Here is a 6,664-nt window from a genome sequence, read left to right on the forward strand (position 1 = left end):
CAACGCCTCCCCTCTTCTCTCGGCAGCTCCATGTATTACGATGAGGACGGGGATCTTGCTCACGAGTTCTACGAGGAGACAATCGTCACCAAGAACGGGAGAAAGCGCGCCAAGCTGAAGAGGATCCACAAGAACCTGATACCTCAGGTAAGGGGTGGAGAAGAGTGCGGGAAAGTGAGTGCAAAGCTCCACGGTGACACTTGAAGTCCGGACTTTACAGGAGCGATCTCCCTTAGGGCATCTTCTTGCTGGAAAGGTGGAGGCTCTCTCCTCCCCCAAGTTTCTGCCTCAGAGCCATGATTTCTGTGTGTCCTGGCTCACACCCGTGTCACCTGAGGCTGTGATAGGAAAGGGAGAGCTGGTGGCACCCTCCAGCTGTCCTTGTTGGAGAGAAGCAGTGCCTGAGACTTTCAGAGCTGCCAGGCAGGGGAAGACAGCTCAGACTGTGTGTTGTGGGGCACAGAGTGCCAGGCAGCCCTGCATGGCCACGGTGTCTCATTACCAAGCACCTTCCACGAGGTGTAGGGTGCTGTGCTGCCTCAGCCAGTGTCATGTCACTGCGGAGGGCCAGGCCCTGTGCTGGGGAGCAGCAGCCAGAGCCCGTTAGCTGCTGACATGAGCGTGCGCATCCCCTCCAGCTTCTCAGCAGCGTTGACAGCTATGTGCTTTGCTCTTCAGTGGAAAAGTCTCCTCTTTAAATAAGCAAGTGGTGTGAAGCTGGGCAGGGGCTGGGATGTCAAATGAGGATCATGGTGAAGGGGCAGGGTAGCCTGCATGTAGGGAATCTTCGAGGGGCACAAATGGAGGAAAGGGCCGATCAAACCAGGGCTGGAGAGAGACCCTTAGGAGTCTTCCCTAATTAAGCAGAAAGGCATGGCTGCAGCCAGCACCTGGGGTGAGCTGTCAGTGTGCTCTGAGGAGTGGGCAGCCTCCCAGCAGGATGGGACCCCGCTGAGCAGGCAGTTACGGACGGAAGGATTTGGTGCTGCTTCCTGGGCTGGCATTCTAGCAGAGGCAGGCTTGGCCTGTGGAACTGACTCCTCACTGGTGTGGGTTGAAACTCACCCAGTTGGAAAGCTTAGATGAGCTGGAGAGAGCAGGTACCAGCACTGAATAGTCCTTTGCTAGCGCAGGCTTTGCTCTGGTTCTGTGGGTTCAGGCCCAGCCCTGAGCCCCTGCTCCCTCCTCTGCCCCAGCCCCCCACCTGCCAGCAGCTCCTCCTGGTGCTGTAACAGGAGAAGGCTTGGACGGGGCATGGGAACGGTTCCTGTGGCTGGTGTGGAGGGAGCCTGCATTCAGCAGCCTCCCCTCTGCACAGAAAGCCGCTTTTCTTGTGCGCCAGCTGCCCCGGCTGCGTTCTCTCAGAGAGCTCTTTTCATTCTTCTAAATCCCGTGAATGAAAGGTGCCGCATGAAAAGCCCAGACAGCCAATATCTGCCAGTCACGCACCAGCTGCTGCACGGGCAGTGCCTGGCAGAGCAGCTCCCTCCTTTCTCGCCCTGCCATGTGTGGCAGCCAGCCGTGCCGCCCTCGGCTCTCCAGGGACGAGTGCGAAGGGCAAAGTGCTGGTGCTTTGCATGCTGCTGCTCAGGCGTACCTGGTGTCACAGGCGATTTATGGACCCTGGTCCCTCCGGTTCCTCAAGGGCAGGGTGTTCTCTGTCACTGGGTGACTGGCAGGGCTCGGGGATGTTGATTGGCCATCCCTTCTGCTCACTGCTGTCTCTTCTTTCAGGGCATAGTGAAACTAGAGCATCCTCGCATTCACGTGGATTTCCCAGTGATCATCTGTGAGGTGTGAGTCCCAGACATCGTTGCCCACGGGCGGGAGGCCCTGCCCCACCGCCCCCAGCCTCCCCAGGCCAGGCTGCGTTGTGTTCCCACCGAGGAGGACTCTGGACACATGGCGGGACGGTGGCTCTCCCCTCGCCTGGAGGTGAGGCAGGACAGAGCAGGCCCTCGCAGGAGGTGGGTGACTCTGTGCAATGACTGCTTAAAAACATCCTCGCTTGAGTCAGAAGACTAAAATACCTTTTGTAGCCTCTAGCCGACGTTTGATGGGTAACTGGAACTGCAAACAAGCTGCTGTGATTGAGCTGTTAAAGGGAGAGCAAGCCTGCACTTCTCACCAGAGAGAATCCCCTGCTTCTCAGGTATGCGGCCCAGGGAGAGCCAGGGCACGGTGACGCCCTGCCCCGCGCCCCGAGGTCCCTGGGGCCCGCAGGTTAGATGGCCAGTGTTGCAGCATGTCCCTTGACACGGTGTGATGTGTCGCTCCCCTGTGTGGGTTTGTTGATGGAGGATAAACAGGGCAGGCTGAGGGGTCTTGAAGCACATCAGGCTGGCTGCAGCTCTCCTCTCGGGACAGGGATGGAGATCAGATGCCGCTCTCTTAGACCTTGGTCTCTTCCCCCACTGCATTTCCCCACTTATGCCAGTGCTGGGGAGGTTGGCTTTGCTGCTGCCTGCTGGAGATCTCTGCAGTTCATGGCCACTGCTGGTGGCAGCGAGGTCCCAGCTCCACAGTGGACTTGCCTCCCCCATTGTCACACTGGCTCCCGCTGAGCGCCGTCCCTCTCCTGCTGCGGGGCTGGGCTGCCGGGCAGCTTCCTCACCCCCCTCTGCTGTTTGAACATACCTCCCTGTAGGCTGGGCCTTGACTGAGCCAAGCAGGAAAGGAATCCTCTCTTCCTTCCCTGTGCCCCTGAAACAATCAATCGGCGTACCTGCCCCAGCTTGGAAATCTCCTTGGCGATGTGAACTGTGGTTCCTTCCGCATCCCAGCTGTGGCAGGAGGAGAAATGCAATGCACTTTAAAGGGAGGCTTTCTGCCCCACCTCGGAAGGTCCTGCTCTTTTCTCCTCTTTCCTCCCACCTGAGAAGGTCGAGGTCTTGGCGGCACCGAAGAACCTCTCACCCCTGCGTGTGTCCAGCTGCTGGGAGAAAGGCCTGACCCCAAATGCCCCTTGGCAGCATGAGGAGCCCCTGCCTCCCTGCTCAGCTGTGCCTGGACCGGGCAGGCAGAGGAGGACCGGCAGCAGCACAGCTTTAAAGTGGGTCAGAGCCTACTCCCCATAGCAGCCAGCTCGGCTTTCCTCCTCTTTCGTTCCAGAACTTATTTACTTTCTAAGCACTTCAGATGTTTGCTACCTCGATTTTTAATTTAAGCTGCTGGCACTTGGCTGCCAGCCCTGTCGGTGTCTACGTTGGATGTATCCATCCCCGCGTCCGTTGAGAGCCGCCCGGGCGCGGGGCCACATTCCCGGCTTCGGGGAGATAACAGCGGCGTGGCTGTTGCTGTCTTCCTGTCGCCACCTCTTCCCTTCATGTCCCTCCACCCGCGGTTCCCATCGACAGGAGCGAGCACGCAGGGTGAAGTGGATGTGCTGGCTGCCACCAGGCAGGAAAGTGGGAGGGCAGGGCTCGTCTACACTGTGATGCTGGGCGCTTCTTTCGACATCTTTTGTTCTGCTTGCTTGAAGGAGTCTTGTCTTAAAACAATCCCTCACTGAAGTGTTTCTTATTTGCACCACCTGCTCTTGAGTTTCTCCCTGGCTGGAGCTCCCTGGGAAGGGCATCCCTTGGGGTCCACAGGAGAGTAGGAGCTGCTGTCCCCAGGAAGAGGAGAGAAAACCATGGCCACACTGTCTGTGCTGCCTTGCCCCACTGCTGTTTGAGGGCACGGGAAGCTGCACCAACCCCACCTTGGGCATGGGGGAAGGAGGAGGAGGAGTGGGGAGGGGGTTGGCGCTGTTTGCCTGCCCCAGTGGGGAGCCCCTCGCCTGGCTGCCAGCCAGAAATCTGCTGGCAAGGCATGGCCCAAACCCGGGGGAGGGGGCAGAGACTGTGACCAGCTTAGCAAGGATGCTTTTGTCCTTTCTGACAGGCTGGCCATCCTTCCCCTAGCGTATTAAACATGCTTCCCCAAAAACCATGCCTTCTCCCACCCTTCTACCCCCTCAGTGTCACCAGAGTGGCAGCGAACCTCTGCAGGCTGCCAACAAGCTGCATCCTGCCCTGCTTCTTCCCAGGCTGGTCCCCACAGCAGCCAGCCCCCAGGACCCCAGCAATCCTGCAGCAGCAGGGCCTTGGGAGCACCTGGAGGGATCTTAAAAATGTGAAGGTCACTGTAAATAGTATCTGTGTCCACTGTGGTGTTGGAGCAAGCAAAAAAAAAAAAAGTTTTCCTTTTGTTTGTTTTTTTTTTTTTCCAATTTCTGTGCAACATTGTGCTTTCCCGTGTGGATGTGTAGCCAAATCGTACTCACCGACACTAGGCTCCTTGCTCCTCTAGCGTGTGGGTAGGACCCATGGGTTTGGGAAGTGTACACTACGTATGGTCCTTCCTCCCAGTGCATCTGTCCACTTTTGTTAAATTTCAATAAAATTATTTGTAGAGCCCACAAGTCCCAGAGCTGTCTTACTGGGGAGGGGCTGTGCCTGAGGGGAGGTGGACTTTGCCGCTGGCACTTCGAGCCCCCTGTTTTTTCGGGAAGGGGGGTGTTTGTGCACATGTGGCCGAGCTGATGGTGAAGGACTCCTGAGTCACAGCCATTTCCAGGTGCTCCAGTTGGCACACGACACTGGCAGGAGTTGGTGGCTTTGTCAGGCTGTGACTCTCTACTTGTAACTGCCGTGATATCTTTTAAATATATAACTAATGTGAAATATATGTAATTTCCTTGCTCAGTCCCGAGGGCTGGAATTCAGGCCTCTTACCCCTCCCGTGTGGGGAGGGAGGTCTGCGGGACCCGGGGTTCGCAGGCAGCCCAGCCTCAAGCTGACTCTTCCCGTGGCTCCGCCCGAGCCCCGCGGGGGGGAGGATCCGCCTGTCCGCTCCTTCCTCGCCTGTCCTGCCAAATCAGTGCCTCATTAATCACGGGGGCCTGACGTTCTGGAGCCAGCGTGACCCTGTGCCGGGATGCCGCCCGTCCCTCGAGCATTGCCGGCTGTCCGTGGGGCAAGTGTGATCTCACTTTGTGCCCCATGTCCTGTCCCCGACAGCCCTGCAAGTGTTTTCCTGCAGCCACCGTCACCTCTCATCATTTCCTCCGCGCAAGCCGGCTCGGAAATGAGCCGCAGATGAAAGCTGTCATGAGAGTGAGTGGTGCGGTGTGTCCTGCCAGCCCTCCAGCCTGTGGGGGATGAGGCTCATCCATAGGGACCGCAGCCCCAGGAGGGATGGATGGATCCTGGTGGCTTAGAAGGGGACCGGCTGGCTGCGCAGGGTGGTACAGCTCGGTGAGGTTACACAAGGCGGTGGCTGGGGTTTTCTGGCTCCGTGACCATCTCTGTGTCTGCCGGGGCCACCACGGCCCAGTCCTGCTGCCCGTGGGGCAGGGCCATGCCCGGAGCCCCCAGCCCAGGGCGGAGGCAGGTGCCGACCTCCCCTCCTGGCTTCCATGGCTGCTCCATCCCCAAGCTGACCTCCTCTCGCACTTTGCCCGGAACTGTCTGGCACTCCCCGTTATCTTTATCGGCCATCCATGAGGGATTCCCGTCCTCCCGCTGCCTGCATGGAGCAGCTCTTGCCTGCTCAGCTCGCCCTGGCCACTGCCCACTGCTGCCATCCTGCACCCCTCTACACTCTGGGAATGACTTGGAATGATCTCACGCTCGGCAGGGCAAAGGGAGGCTGGACCTGCTCAGCTGCCCCCTCCCAAAAGCAAGTCTTGCCTGTGGGAAGGAAGGAGAGAAACCGAGTCAGGTGATGCAGAGCCCCGCTGAGGGGACAGCGGTGAGAACCTGCGTCACTTTGAGGACATCCAGCCCTCCCAGCAGTGGAAATCTGTGACCCCCCGGCCACCCCACTGCCGGTGGGGCTGGATACCTTCACACGAGGAGGATGGAAAATTTTAGCTGCTGGCAACGGGAGCCTGTTTACTGCCCAGAGGGGAAGGGCAGCGCCTGCAGCGCTGGGACTTCTTGGCTCCCCACAATCTCTCCCGAGGGTTTTGGCAGCCAACGCCCGGCCAGCAGCTGACCCTCCCAGCCCCTCTCCCAGCCGGTGCCTGGCATTGCCTGCAGGCCAGGCCGAGCTGTGGGGTGCAGCCCGGATTTGGAGTGGCCGGCCTGGATGCAGTGCCCATCCCTACCAGGACTGTCACCCTCTCGGTGGGAGCTTCGCCACAAAAGCTGACACCCAAGTGGTGTCACTAACTGGAGCCAGCTGCGGGTGCCTGCGGGCAGGGCTTGGCACTGGCGGCACCAGGAACTGACACCGAACAATGCTGGGCTTGGTGCTCCCGCCTGATCCTTACGGAGCTGGCGGGTGGCTGGGGAGCACTTCCGTAGATTCAGTCCCGCTTCCTTCCCCTGTCGGCCGCAACACACCCTCGCGGTCTGGCGCTTCCTGCGCAGGGGCACCCCAGTGGCCCTCAGCCCAACGGGGCCAGCCCCAGCTCGAGCAGGCGGGGAACAGGCAGGACATAGGGACTGCCACACAGCTGGTCCCCGAGCCCTGCCTGTCCCATCGCCTGCCAGAGGGGACCCGCTGGAGCCTCAGCAGTGGTCTGGGAAGGAAGCCCCCCCAGCCCTGTTACACCCATGGCCCCCCTTGTCCTCTCCGGGCAGGAAACCCACGGGGCCATGGCTGAGTCAGCAGCACCGATTGCCCTAGCCCCGCACAGGATGTCCTGCCCAGCACAGCACTGCCCTGGGGTCAC

The 6,664-nt window shown here is 59.7% G+C and overlaps 1 long non-coding RNA gene across 1 annotated transcript; it reads left to right on the plus strand.

Annotated features, from left to right (window-relative positions):
* The first annotated feature begins 1,797 nt into the window (after nt 1–1,797).
* LOC108446246 lies at nt 1,798–4,405 on the plus strand. Its single transcript, XR_001861386.1, has 2 exons — nt 1,798–1,967; nt 2,040–4,405. It is a non-coding gene; the product is annotated as an uncharacterized LOC108446246 (long non-coding RNA).
* The last annotated feature ends 2,259 nt before the right edge of the window (nt 4,406–6,664 follow it).

Source organism: Corvus brachyrhynchos, unplaced genomic scaffold (assembly GCF_000691975.1).
Source record: "Corvus brachyrhynchos isolate BGI_N302 unplaced genomic scaffold, ASM69197v1 scaffold4, whole genome shotgun sequence".
NCBI lineage: Eukaryota > Metazoa > Chordata > Aves > Passeriformes > Corvidae > Corvus > Corvus brachyrhynchos.